This window comes from Nicotiana sylvestris, chromosome 5 (genome assembly GCF_000393655.2).
Source record: "Nicotiana sylvestris chromosome 5, ASM39365v2, whole genome shotgun sequence".
Taxonomy (NCBI): domain Eukaryota; kingdom Viridiplantae; phylum Streptophyta; class Magnoliopsida; order Solanales; family Solanaceae; genus Nicotiana; species Nicotiana sylvestris.
In genome coordinates, this window is record NC_091061.1 from 65,738,164 (window position 1) to 65,752,413 (window position 14,250).

Here is a 14,250-nt window from a genome sequence, read left to right on the forward strand (position 1 = left end):
TGCGGGGCCCTCTAAATGTATATATTAAAATACTTAGAATTCGGGACAGGCCGTTTAGCGAATTTTACGGCCTTCCCAAAATAACAATACGCTAGTTGCTTTAGGCGCACCTTTAATAATTTAACCTTCTTAAACACGGGTGCACATTGATGTGACCCAAATCCAAATCTCAATAGAGTCAAAATGTGTCGACGACCACGGGTACATTGATTGTAACGCGGTTCGGGATATATTTTCACAACGTTGCAATTCCTTGTAGAAAATAATAATAACAATTATGAAAGCGGTAAAAAGTTAAAATTTGCACATAAGTTCATATTTGTATAAAATCAGATAATCAAGCCGAATATAACAGTTGAGCGACCGTGCTAGAACCACGGAATTCGGGAATGCCTAACACCTTCTCCCGGGTTAACAGAATTCCTTATCCGGATTTCTGGTACGCAGACTGTAATATAGAGTCATTCTTTTCCTCGATTCGGGATTAAAATTGGTGACTTGGGACACCCTAAATCTCCCAAGTGGCGACTCTGAAATAAATAAATAAATCCCGTTTCGATTGTCCTTTAATTAGAAAAAACTCCCTTGCACCCTCGCGGGTGCGGAAAAAGGAGGTGTAACAATATATATATGGATTGAACTACGCGCCGCAATGATATTTATATGGATCGGACTGCATGCCGCAGCGATATATATTGGGTCAGGCCGCATGCCGCAGCAATATGACGCTTGAGCTGTAGGAGCCCCTTCGGAGTCTGCACACCCCCAGTGAGCGTAGTCGACTATAAACTATGGATTGGGCTGCACACTGCAGCAGTTATTATTATTATTATTATTATTATTATTATTATTATTATTATTATTATTATTACTATTATGAGATATCTATTGAGCTGGATTGCTGAGTGTGAATACTGATTGACGAGAGCTGAGACACGAGTAACTGAGAGGCTTGCCCGATAGACTATACTTATGAGTGATACCTTGCCCGAGGGGCTTGTTTATGACATTTTTGCCGCTTTCACTATTCTTTTATATTGAGCCTCTGTTGAAAAATGTTGAATAAATGTTTTCAAAGGATTTTAATTGAAACTGGAGTTTTTCGAGATAACTGGCTATCGAACTGCAGATTTTGACTTGATATTTCTGTTGAGATTTCTTATATGGTTTTAAATGCTCGTCACTGCACTCAGACTTTATTTACTTTAGTTACTTACTAAGTTGGCGTACTCACGTTACTCTTTACACCTTGTGTGCAGATCTAGGTGCCCGAGCATCAGAGTGAGATCTTCCAGCGCTCTCAAAGTCTATCCGGAGATAGCAAGGTAGCTACACGGCGTTCGCATCCCTGCCTTCCTCCTTCCTATCTTAGTATTTTGTTATTTCAGACTATTTTGTATTATTCAGACAGTGTTTTGGTTGTACTTAGAGGCTCATGACTAGTACACCAGATTCGGGATATGTTAGTATATTTTGTACTGGTTTCCGCATATTTATGTTGATTTATATATTGCATATGAAGAATTTGAGACTTAATCGGTTTTAGAAAATGATTTTATAAAAAAAATTCGATGTGGTAAGTGTTGGATTGGCTTGCCTAGTACTGAGATAGACGCCATCACGACCGGGGTATTTGGGGTCGTGACAAGCTGGTATCAGAGCCTAGGTTACATAGGTCTCACGGTTCATGATCCGGTTTAGTAGAGTCTCGCGGATCGGTACGAAGACATCTACAGTTATCCTCGAGAGGCTGTAGAACCTTTAGGAAAAATATCACATTCTTGAATTTCCTGTCGTGCGAATTTGTTGATTCTAGTACTAGACTTCTGTTATTCTATTCTCTCATAGATGGTGAAGACACGTGCTACTGGTCAGGACGGATGACCACCGGTACCACCAGTTGGGGCCACTAGAGGCTGAGGTGGACGTCGTGGTAGGGGCAGGGGTGTAGCCCACACAGCAGCTAGGGCAGCACTTGCAGATCCACCAGGCACCCCAGTTCATGATCAGGTTCCAGTTGTGGACGCTCCAGCAGCACCAACTCAGGCACCAACTGTGCCTATTGTGATTCAGGCCTTCAGGAGGCCCTGGACCAGATTTTATCAGTGTGCACTGGCCTAGCTCAGGTGGTCTCAGTCACTACACCTGCAGCTACTTCTCAGGCCGGGGGAGGCACTCATACCCCCACTGCTCGCACACCTGAGCAGGTAGTGCAGGGACTTCAGACTCTGGGGCACCTCCAGCCTAGCTGGTTGCACCAACCCAGGATTATGTGTTACTAGTTATGCCTGATGACGAGCATCATCGATTAGAGTGGTTTTGTAGACTTCAACCTCCAACTTTCAGTGGTATAGAGGGCGAGGATGACCAGGGTTTCTTGGACAAGTGTCAGAGGATTCTCCGTACAACGGGTATTCTGGAGACCATTGGGGTCGCATTTACTACTTTTTAGTTTTGTGGAGCTGCCTTTACTTGGTGGGAGGCTTATGAGAGGTGTAGGCCTGTTGATGTAGTGCCCCTTACCTGGCAGCAGTTCTTCGTTCTCTTTTTGGAGAAGTATGTGCCACAGTCTCGCAGAGAGGAGCTGTGCAGGCAGTTCGAGCAGTTACATCAGGGAGATATGATTGTGACGCAGCATCAGATGAGGTTCTCGGAGTTAGCTCGTCATGCTGTTTGGTTGGTTCCTATGGATAGAGAGAGGATTAGGAGGTTCGTTGATGGCCTCACATATCAGCTTCGGATTCTTATGACTAGGGAGAGGGTGTCAGGTGCTACCTTTGAGGAGGTTGTTGATATCGCTCGCGAGATTAAGTCAGTTCGCCGCCAGGAGCGAGATGAGAGGGAGGCAAGGGGCCTCGGGGATCTGGTAGTTTTGGTGATGCTCCTTCGAGAGGCCAGTTTTAGCACGGCAGAGGCCATCCATTCAGACATGCTCAGTCAGCTCGTCCAGTTCATCATGGGCGTCATCGGGCCATAGTTCTCACAGCTCACATCAGGGTCATTCATCACTCAGTGCCCTACCAGCCCAGAGTTCGTCTCGTGCTCCATCAGTTCAGGGCTCTTTCATGCCAGGTCCTTCTACTGGTCATTCCGGTGCTAGGGGTTCCCTTCAGTCCCCGTTCACCGCACCAAGGAGTTGTTACGAGTGTGGAGAGTTTGGTCATATGAGAAGGCAATGTCCTCGTCTTTTTGAGGGTTCATCTCAGCAGAGGAGTCAGCCCTCGACTTCAGCTCCAGTTACTTCACCACCCGCTCAGGTAGCTAGGGGTGGGGGTCAGTCAGCTAGGGGTCACCCCAAAGGGGGAGGTCGATCAGGTGGTGGTCAGGCCCATTTCTATGCACTACCAGCCAGATCGGATGCTATTGCTTCAGATGTCGTGAACACATGTGTTATCTTAGTTTGCCACAGAGATGCCTCTATGTTATTTGATCCTGGTTACACTTTTTCATATGTGTCATTGTGTTTTGCTCGTTTTTTGGATACGCCCCGTGAGTCTCTTATTTCATCTGTTCATGTATCTACTCCGGTGGGCGATACTATTATTGTGGACCGTGTGTATCGGTCATGTGTGGTGACTATTGGGGGTCTGGAGACCTGAGTGGACCTTTTGTTGCTTTGTATGGTGGACTTTGATGTGATATTGGGCATGGATTGGCTATCTCCGTGTCGTGCTATATTGGACTGTCATTCTAAGATAGGTGTGCCACGGATTGAGTGGCGACGTTCAACTGATTTTGTCCCCAGTAGGGTGATTTCATTTCCGAAGGCCCATCGGATGGTTGGGAAGGGTTGTCTTTCATACTTAACCTTTGTGAAAGATGTCAGTGCAGAGACTCCCAGTATTGATTCTATTCCTTTAGTGAGGGATTTTCCCGATGTGTTTCTTGCAGACCTGCCAGGCATGCCACCAGATAGGGATATTGACTTTGGTATTGATTTGGTGCCGGGCACTCAGCCCATTTCTATTCCATCGTATCGTGTGGCACCGGCAGAGTTGAAAGAATTAAAGGATCGGCTTCATGAACTCCTTGATAAGGGGTTTATTCGGCATAGTGTGTCGTCGTGGGGTGCGCTTGTTCTATTTGTGAAGAAGAAGGATGCACAATGAGGATGTGCATTGATTACAGGAAAGTTACAATCAAGAACAAGTATCCTTTGATTCGCATTGATGATTTATTTGACCAGCTTCAAGGAGCGAGAGTGTTTTCCAAGATTGATCTTCGTTCAGGGTACCAACAGTTGAAGATCAGGAACTCGGATATTCTTAATATAGCTTTCAGGACCAGATATGGTCATTATGAGTTCCTTGTGATATCTTTTGGGCTGACTAATGCCCCAACAACGTTCATGCATTTGATGAACACCGTGCTTCGGCCTTATCTTGACTCGTTCGTGATTATATTCATTGATGATATTCTGGTGTACTCGCAGAGTCAGGAGGAGCATGTAGAGCATTTGAGAGTTGTGTTACAGAGATTGAGGGAGGAGAAACTCTATGCAAAGTTCTCTAAATGTGAGTTTTGGCTCAGTTTAAGGGCCTTCTTGGGGCACGTGGTGTCCAGTAAGGATATTCAGGTTGATCTGAAGAAGATAGATGCGATTTAGAGTTGGCCCAGACCATCCTCATCCATAGAGATTCACAACGTTCTTGGTTTGGCAGGTTATTACCGTCAGTTCGTTCAGGGATTTTCATCTATTGCATCACCCTTGACCAAATTGACTCAAAAGGGTGCTCCATTCAGGTGGTCAGATGAGTGTGAGGCGAGCTTTCAAAAGCTCAAGACTGCCTTGACCACAACTCCAGTGTTAGTTTTGCCATCAACTTTAGGTTCATATACAGTGTATTGTGATGCTTAAAGAGTTGGTATTGGGTGTGTGTTGATGCAGGAGGGTAGAGTGATTGCTTATGCTTCTTGTCAGTTGAAGCCCCATGAGAAGAACTACCTCGTTCATGATCTAGAGTTGGCTGCCATTGTTCACGCGTTGAAGATTTGGAGGCATTATTTGTATAGTGTGTCTTGTGAGGTATTTACCGATCATCATAGCCTCCAGCACTTGTTCAAGCAGAAGGATCTCAATTTGAGGCAGCAGAGATGGTTGGAGCTACTAAAGGATTATGATATTACTATCTTGTACCATCCGGGAAAGGCCAATGTAGTGGACGATGCTTTGAGTAGGAAGGTGGTGAGTATGGGGAGTTCGGTGTATATTCCTTTTGGGAAAAGACCTCTTGCAGTTGATGTTCAGGCCTTGGCCAATAGGTTCGTGAGGTTGGATATTTCGGAGCCTAGTCGGGTATTGGCTTATGTGATTTCTCGGTCTTCCTTATTTGATTGCATTAGAGAGTGCAGAATTATGATCCTCATTTGCTTGTCCTTAAGGACAAAGTTCAGCCTGACGATGCCATAGATGTGACTATTGGTGATGATGGAGTATTGAGGATGCAGGGCCGGATATGTGTACCCAATGTGGATGGGCTTCAGGAGTTGATTCTAGAGGAGGCCCATAGCTCGCGGTATTCCATCCATTCGGGTGCCGCGAAGATGTATCAGGATTTGAGACAGCACTATTGGTGGAGGAGAATGAAGAAGGACATAGTTGGATTTGTAGCTCGGTGCCTCAACTGTCAGCAGGTGAAATATGAGCATCAGAGATCGAGCGGCTTGCTTCAGTAGATGGATATTCCAAATTGGAAGTGGGAGTGGATCACCATGGATTTTGTAGTTGGACTCCCATGGACTTTAAAGAAGTTCGATGCTATTTGGGTGATTATGGATCGGCTGACCAAGTTCGCGCACTTTATTCCTGTGTGTACTACCTATTCTTCAGAGCGGTTAGCAGAGATTTATATTCAAGAGATTGTTCGCTTGCATGGTGTCCCAGTTTCCATCATTTCAGATAGAGGTACTCAATTTACTTCGCAGTTTTGGAGAGCCGTGCAGTGAGAGTTGGGTACTCAGGTTGAGTTGAGCATAAATTTTCACCCTCAGACGGACGGACAGTCTGAGCGCACTATTCAGATATTGGAGGACATGTTGCGCTTGTGTCATTGATTTTGGAGGGTCATGGGATCAGTTTCTACCACTCGCGAAGTTTGCTCATAACAACAGTTATCATTCGAGTATTCAGATAGCTTCATATGAGGCTTTATATGGGGGACGGTGTAGATCTCCAGTTGGTTGGTTTGAGCCCGGGGAGGCTAGGCTTTTAGGTACAGACTTGGTGCATGATGATTTAGACAAAATGAAGGTGATTCAAGAGCGGCTTTATACAGCGCAGTCGAGACAAAATAGTTATGATGACAGGAAGGTTCGTGATGTGTCCTACATGGTTGGGGAGAAGGTTCTATTGAAGGTTTCACCCATGAAGGGTGTTATGAGATTTGGGAAGAAGGGTTAATTCAGTCCTCGATTCATTGGGCCTTGTGAGGTGCTTCAGAGGATTGGGGAGGTGGCTTTTGAGCTTGCTTTGCCACCTAGATTGTCGAGTGTGCATCTGGTGTTTCATATTTCTATGCTTCGGAAGTATGTTGGTGATCCATCTCATGTTTTGGATTTCACACGGTTTAGTTAGATGGTGATCTAACTTATGATGTGGAGCCAACGGCTATTTTGGAGCGCCAGGTTCGAAAGTTGAGATGAAAGGATATAGCTTCAGGAAAAGTGCAGTGGAGAGGTCGGCCCGTACAGGAGGCTACCTAGGATACCGAGTAGGAGATGCGGAGCAGATATCCTCACCTATTTGAGGCTTCGGGTATGTTTTTTGACTCGTTCGAGGACGAACGTTTGTTTAAGAGGAGAAGGATGTAACGACCATGTCGGTCGTTTCATGAGTTACAACTCTGTTTCCCCCATTTCTACTTTCTTATGTGTTATTTAGCTACATGTCATCGTATCATGTCAGTTGGTTTGGGTTTGGAGTAGTTTTGGAGTGCTATGAGACACTTAGTCTCTTAAGTTGGCCATTTAGTTGGAAAAGTCAACCGAAAGTTGACTTATGTATAAACGATCCCGGAATATGGTTTTTATAGTTCGGATAGCTTCTTGAGGTGAGTTTGGACTTAGGAGCATGATCGGAATATAATTTGGAGGTCCGTGGTAGATTTAGACTTGAATTGGCGAAATTGGAATTTTGGCCTTTTTCGGTTGGTAGTGGAGATTTTAATACAGGGGTCGGAATGGAATTCCGAAAATTGGAGTAGGTCCGTTGTGTCATTTGTGACGTGTGTGCAAAATTTTAGGTCATTCGGACGAGGTTTGATGGACTTCTTGATCAAAAGCGGAATTCGGAAGTTTTAGAAATATTAGGCCTTAATCCGAGAGTGTTTTGATGATTCGATGTTGTTTTAAGTGTTTCGAAGATTGGTATAAGTTTGAATAGTGGTATATGACTTGTTCGTATCTTTGGTTGAGGTCTCGGGGGCCTCGAGATGAATTCAGAAGATTTTCAGAAAGTTTGAAATTGGAAGTGAGCAGCTTGAGCTGCTGCCCCTCTCACAAACGCACCTGCGGATTGGGGACCGCAGGTGCGAGATCGCAAAAGCGGAAGAGCAGCCGCAGATGCGGCCAGGAGCTAGAAAACCAGAAGTTGCAAGTGCGGAAGCTTGAACACACCTGTGAGACCGCATGTGCGGTAAGTGAGGCGAAGGTGCAATCCCAGGACTTTAAATGGAAACCGCAGATGTGCTTGGCTAGTCTGCAGAAGTGGTACCAGAGAAGCGGTAAAAGGACCTCAGGTGCTGAATCCCTGGGTCAGAAAGTATATATGATTCCCTTCGAGAAATTTGAGTTGTTTCTCACAATTTTTATCCGGGATTGAAGCTTTTTGGGAGATTTTAAAGAGGTAATTCAAGGGAACTTCGTGGAGGTAAGATTCTTGGAACTAAAACTCATTCTACGGTGATATTTTACTGATTAGACATGGAATTTATGGAAGATAGTGGTTAAAATTGAGGGTTTAGGGTTTGAAATTGGAGACCTTGATTTGAGGATTTGAGGGGTCGTTTGTGGTCGGATTTTGTTGTATTTGGTATGTATGAACTCGAGAGAGTGTAAGGATTCTAGTTTTGTAATTTTTATCAGAATTCGAGACGTGGGCCCGGGGGGTCGGGTTTGACCAATTTCGGGATTTTTGAGATAATTTGATTATTTTCGCATGGGCTTCGTTCCCTTCGCATATATTGATGTTATAATTCTCATTTTGGATAGAATCGATGCGATTTGGGGCCAAGTCGAGAGGCAAGGGCATCACAATGTAGTATTTCATCCGATTTGAGGTAAGTAACCATTATAAATCTAGACCTGAGGGTATGAAACCCCAAAATTTCGTACTGTTTTGATAAATGAGGTGACACACATGCTATGTGACAAGCTGTGGGGGTGCACCCGTAGGGATTGTGGCTTGGTCCGTCCCGTGGCGACTATATAGTTGCATATTTTGATATATTGTATATGATATCTATGTGTTTTAGCAATTGGTTTGTTACCTTGGGCTGAATGCCATATTTGGGGCCTTTGTGCTGACCTGTTTAGACCCTTAGGGGTATTTTACTACTTTTCTCACTCTATTCGATTTGAAAGGATATCCTCAATCATGTTTTACCTATTTATAGTTAAATCGATTTCATCACTCTACTTCTTAATATATGAAAACTGTTTGGGTTGAGTTTCATTGATTTTCACAGATATGCCCGAGTGGCCGTGAGGTTAATGACTGAAAGTGGTCGAGGACCTAATGGTGAGGATTATATATATATATATATATATATATATATATATATATATATATATATATATATATATATATATATATTACGGATCGGGCTGCACGTTGCATCGATATTTATATGGATCGGGCTGCACATTATTATTATTATTATTATTATTATTATTATTATTATTATTATTATTATTATTATTATTATTATTATTATTATTATTATTATTATTATTATTATTATTATTATTATTATTATTATTATTATTATTATTATTATTATTATTATTATTATTATTATTATTATTATTATTATTATTATTATTATTATTATTATTATTATTATTATTATTATTATTATTATTATTATTATTATTATTATTATTATTATTATTATTATTATTATTATTATTATTATTATTATTATTATTATTATTATTATTATTATTATTATACCTTGCCCGAGGGGCTTGTTTATGATATTTTTGCTGCTTTCACTCTTCTTTTATATTGAGCCTCTGTTGAAAAATGTTGAACAAATATTTTCAAAGGATTTTAATTGAAACTGGAGTTTTTACGAGATAACTGGCTATCAAACTGCAGATTTTGACTCGATATTTCTGTTGAGATTTCTTATATGGTTTTAAATGCTCGTCACTACACTCAGACATTATTTACTTTAGTTACTTACTGAGTTGGCATACTCACGTTACTCCCTGCACCTTGTGTGCAGATCCAGGTGCCCGAGCATCATAGTGAGAGCTTCCCGTGCTCTCAGAGTCTATCCAGAGATCGCAAGGTAGCTGCACGGCGTTCGCAGCCCTGCCTTCCTCCTTCCTATCTTAGTATTTTGTTATTTCAGACTATTTTGTATTATTCAGACAGTGTTTTGGTTGTACTTAGAGGCTCATGACTAGTGACACCAAATTCGGGCTGTGTTAGTATATTTTGTACTGGTTTCCGCGTATTTCTATTGATTTATATATTGCATATGAAGAATTTGAGACTTAATCGGTTTTAGAAAATAATTTTATAAAAAGAATTCGATGTGATAAGTGTTGGATTGACTTGTCTAGTACTGTGATAGACACCATCACGACCGGGTATTTGAGGTCGTGACATCTTTACCTTCAGCTGTAGCAGTAATTAATTTATCGTCCTTCGTTTTTTCCTATATCAGGTCAACATTATCTTATTTATTTTTTAAGGTTTTGCACGCTCTTTTTGAAAGATATATTTTATAGTCTAAACTATATTATTTATTTGTTTTGTAAATATCTTCACTTAGTTAACATTTCACAAATTAGAGCTGTACGGATGAATCTAAAAAAAGGTAATTAACGCTTTATATTTTCTTTCTGAAAAACCAAGTATGTTTAACAAATTATGTTTACCGACAAATATTTGGGACCAGAGGAAACCTGTTTGTTTATGTTTCTAAGACCCTTGCTTACGCGAAGTGATGATCTCATGATAAGTCGCTGATAGTAAATGGCATTATTAAGACCATAATTACTCGGTTCAGTCCAACAAAGCATCATTAAAATCTCATGACTTTATGGATTGAGGTGATGCATCATTATCAATGCTTAATTAAGAAGAAGTCAAACAAATTCTTGAGTTCCAAATATGTATAACGACACATTGTACCTCGATAACCTAAATTTACTTTGAGCAACCCAAGACTAATTAAAGAAGTCGAAAACGAGCGCACATAAGACGAAGTCATCCTTTCCAGTGAAAAATATTGCACTCACAATATTTCAATTTTTTCTTTCAATTAATTGTATATCCAAACACAACCTTATGGTCCACCAGTTTGAATTTAGATTGGACATTAGTTGTTCCCACGTTGAAATCAAGGTATGCTGAAAGAACCCTCCCCCCCCCCCCCAACAACCACAGTTAGTTACATGAATGTCATAGAGATACAAAATAAATCAGATAAACCATCCTTAATAGTTAATGCATTTCACATTCTAATAAATAGCATTTTTTTTTCTATTCGAAATTGTCAACACACTAGTAGTGGTAAACCGTAAACACGATTTGTTTCACAATGTGAATACATGAGAAAGTTTCATGTGAAATGTAAAAGACAAATTTTCGACGTTTTGTAGTTATAGATAAAGATTTGGGGAGAGTAGTACACATATCACAATTATAAATTTGTTACAAATGAATTTTCTATCAAAAAAATTGTGTAAGATTTTGAAACTATATATATATATATATATATATATATATATATGATGACCCGACATGCCATTTTGAGTTTTAGCCTTTATTTTCGTGTTCCGAGACCTCGACTAGCTCCGTTTAGTATTCCTCAATTTGCATGCGTAGTCCATGTCCTATTCCGAAAAGTTTTTATGTGAAAAATTGAAGAAAGTATAAATTTTTTCCTTAAAACTAATTTGAGTTGACTACGGTCAATATTTTGTGTAAATGGACCTGTATTAGTGTTTTGACGGTCCCGATAGGTCCGTATCGTGATTTGGGACTTGAACGTATGTCCAGAATCAAATTCGGAAGTCCCTAACTTGATTTAACGTGATTTGTTGAAAACTAGTAATTTGAAGGCTTAAAGAATTTTTAAGTTTGACCGTAGGTTGATTTTGTTGCTATCGGGTTCGAATTTCGGGTCCGAAACTCGGAATAGGTTCATATCACTATTTATGACTTGTTAGTATTTGTTTTAAGAATATGTTTTCATTTGTTGTTTTTCTTGTTATTTGTCTTTGGTCAAAACATATAATTTTTTTTGGACTCTTCCCGATGATGGATCTCCTAGACAGTTTTCTTGAGGGAAGTAAGTCTAAAGAAAAATACCAAAAAAATCTTTTTTAGGTAGTGTAGTAATTTTCCCTTAGTTTTTCTTTGGGATGCGATTCTTTTCCAAGGGTTTTTTGTTGAACCGAGTGTAGTTAATTTTAATTTTTAGGAGTAGGAATCACAGGGCTATGCATATAATCGCAACAATATCTCTTAGCTTTGTGATGCCTTGAGAATAGTTAATACTCTGGTTGTGACGCTTAGGCTCAGTTTTTGACTCTAGTATAAGTACTTTAAATCGTAGATTCTTAAATTTGCTTAACTGCTTTGACCGGAGTGTCGTAATAAAAACCAATTCTGAATGAGTTATGTGCCATGTCTGTGTGAGATTTGTATGTATTCTGTGCATTGCATTTTATGTCTAGAACTTGCCCCGTGTGTGCAAAGCGAAATATTAGTCTTGTTCAGTCTGAGAAGTGATATAGGCGTTTCTTTGTTAAGCCAGATATATATAGAGTACCCACCTAAATGTGATCTATCGTAGTTAACCCCTTTGAGCATATAATCATGTTTCTTTGGTAACCACCCCTTTGTTTGAATCGACAATATGTTTGAACCTTGTCATCTCTAATGAGCACTTGAATTGTGATGAATTACGAAAAGGTTAAAGTGTTGGGTGGTGGGTTGGCTTTTGAGTGGAACAATTGAGATAAGGAGAAAGGTGCACCGTTTGAAAAAAAAAAATATATGTCAATAAAAGCCATTTGAATTGAACGAAAAGAAAGAAAAAGAAAAAAATAGAAAGAATTTTTTTTATAGCCGTATTGTATGAAAAATAATTCTTGATGGTGGTGGTTAGGGATATACTGGTGCTTAAAGAAGTATGGGGTAAAATAGAGTGACGTTAAGGTGGAGTTTTGGTTTGACATAAGTATGGGTTTTAATATTAAAGTATATGTATTTAAGTGCTTGAGGGAGGTGTAGTCACTCATATCCAAATGTATCCTACTTCAACCCACAACCTACATTACAACCAATGAAAGTCTTACTTGATCTTAGATTGAATGAACTTGATTAGTCGAGTATTACATTACGGGCAAGACTATGGTGCATCATTTGTGGCATATAAAGATTATTTCTGAAAGCGAGTGAATTCTGTCTATCTTGAGTTCCTGTGTTCTTAAAATTCATTGTGTGTGGAACTAAGCTCTTTGATTGAGTGAGGGCATGCGATTCATAAAGGAAAGGTAATGTTATTGACTTCTATGTTAAAGTAAGTAAGTGAATTGTGAATAAGACATGGTATTTGTGAGTCAAATCCTGAGGCGAGGATGTTACACCTTGGTGCTTAGACTATGTTAAAGATTCTTGGTATAATGAGTTAAGGGAATTGTGTCTATAAGTGTAGTTTGATTGCTCAAGGACGAGCAATGTTTAAGTGTGGCGTATTAATGTGTGGCTATAATTCATGGTTTAACACATTATTTGCCTTACATTTTATACGCTTTAATGATAAATTACACTTTATTTGTTCGTAATAGAGTCCATTTTATGTTTAGGTAAAATGGAGATAAAAGTAGAGAAAAAAAGAATACTTACAAGTTGAAAGCGTGCACGGGAGCAGTTGAATAAGGGAACCTAGCGACGCCAGGCTTGTAGCTGGTGATATACCTGACGACACAAGGCTTGTAGCTGGCAAAAGACCTGGCGAGGTGAGGCGAGGCAAGGCAGAGGTAAGCTTAACCAAGCGTTATGCCTGGCAACCTGGGGCGAGGTCCACCAGGCGTTAAGCCTGGCACCGCTAGGTCTGGGCATGTACATTCCGAGTTTTGAAGACTTAATTTGTCTCTTGGTTTGACTAGGACTTGACCTACACATTTAGGTCTTTTCCTACACATATAAATAGACCCAAAAATGCCACTTTGAAGGACTTTTGCAACCGGAGGCAAGGATAGCTCGTGGAAAAACCATTGGGAGTTAGAATCATTGATTTCTACATCCTTTCATCTTTACTTTGTATTTTAATTATGCAAAATACTTTGGATATTGTTACTATGAGTATGAGTAGCTAAACTCCTAATCTAGGGTTTTGTGTAACCTATTGGAGGATGATTTTCTTTTTATGTTAATATAGATTTGCCATAGTATTTTCTCTATTTGTTCAACTATATTATTATTGCTGTTGATTGAAGGGCCCTCAATCGACCGTGCCTATTTAATGTGCATTACTCGAGAGGGAGTGCATATTTAGGTAGTTGTTGAACAACATCACTCCTAACGTATATGAGGGATCAATATGAAGGGTTTAAAGGTGGGATTAGAGATAACAAAATCTTGGTGCGATATGAGTGAGCTGTACTTAAGGTCAACTAGCGTAATTCGGGAGAATATGTCTAGTATATTGGGTAATTACTTGGGAGAGAGTTACGACAGTCAGAGTGCTCATGAGACTTAGGCAAATTTATAGAAAACGTAGCGGAAAGGATTCCGACATTAGGGAAAATCATAACCTTAGATCATTCCAATTCTTGCCTACAACCCATTCGTAGTTAGTTATTATTTATTGCATTTTCATTACGTAATATTTAGTTAGTAAACATCCAACTCGTTACTTAAATATTTCAGAAGATTGATTGCGTGAATTTGTGTGAATCTAGTAACTGTGCTTAATAGGTTAATTTCCTGTGGGATTCGACTCCGGACTTATTAACCGGAATATATTTGCAACGACCGCTTAGTCCTTTTTATAAGACATAGTT